Source organism: Bison bison, unplaced genomic scaffold (genome assembly GCF_000754665.1).
Source record: "Bison bison bison isolate TAMUID 2011002044 unplaced genomic scaffold, Bison_UMD1.0 scf7180017864484, whole genome shotgun sequence".
In the NCBI taxonomy this organism is placed as follows: Eukaryota; Metazoa; Chordata; class Mammalia; order Artiodactyla; family Bovidae; genus Bison; species Bison bison.
In genome coordinates, this window is record NW_011495044.1 from 4,812,641 (window position 1) to 4,813,494 (window position 854).

An 854-nucleotide genomic window follows, 5' to 3' on the forward strand; every position below is an offset into this window, starting at 1 on the left:
GGTCCCATTGCCTTCTCCGAAGACTGTAGAGCTAGCAAGTAGCAAAACAAAGGCTTGAATGAAGTTTCCAGACTCCAAATTCCCATTCTTTCCTGTATTAGAACAGCTCATACAGAGTGTTTTGTGTGTGGTTTGAGGGAGGGGAATCGCCTTGATCTATTCTTGGGGGGAAAATTCTCCTTATCACCCACACCAGGGGCTAAGTTTGTTCTGCTTGCCTCTCCTGGCTTAGTTCCCTTCCCTACTGTATCTTCTTAAATCCTCACAACAGTCCTGTGAGGTATTGCCATCCCTTCATTTTATAGATGAGACTGAAGCTCAGAAAGTTTAAATTTCAGGCTCCGGAATCTTCACCACCTTGCTTCGCTGAGGTCCGTCCAGGTTTGGGAACACCAAGCTGATGAAGGGGGGCCCAAGGGTGAGGAAGACAGTGCCGGGGACAGGGCTGGGGTTTAAGGCTGAGGACCACCAGGTGGCGCGGTGGAAGTGCGGCTGCACCCTACTACCTCACCTCTCGCGGGCCAGATGTACCAGAACTAAACGGGGCGAGCTCGGGGAAGTAGGCTCGCGGAGCAGGGAGCAGTTTTCCTGAACCCAGAGTCTTCAAGGAGCTCCGTTCTCGTTCGGCCTCCAGAGGACCTCCCGAGCCTCGCTAGAGTCACAACCCCACCGGGCGACCGCCGGGCCGCATCAGCCCGCCGCCAGCTCCGCGCTCCCCACTGTGCAATTCATTTGATGGGCCTGGGAATCCACAGCCCCCACCTGTCGACCCAGGAGGCGGGGCGTGGGCGGGGTTGGTCCCGTAGGGCCCGCCCCCTGTCCCTGAGCCGCGGGCGCGCGACGAGATATAAGGC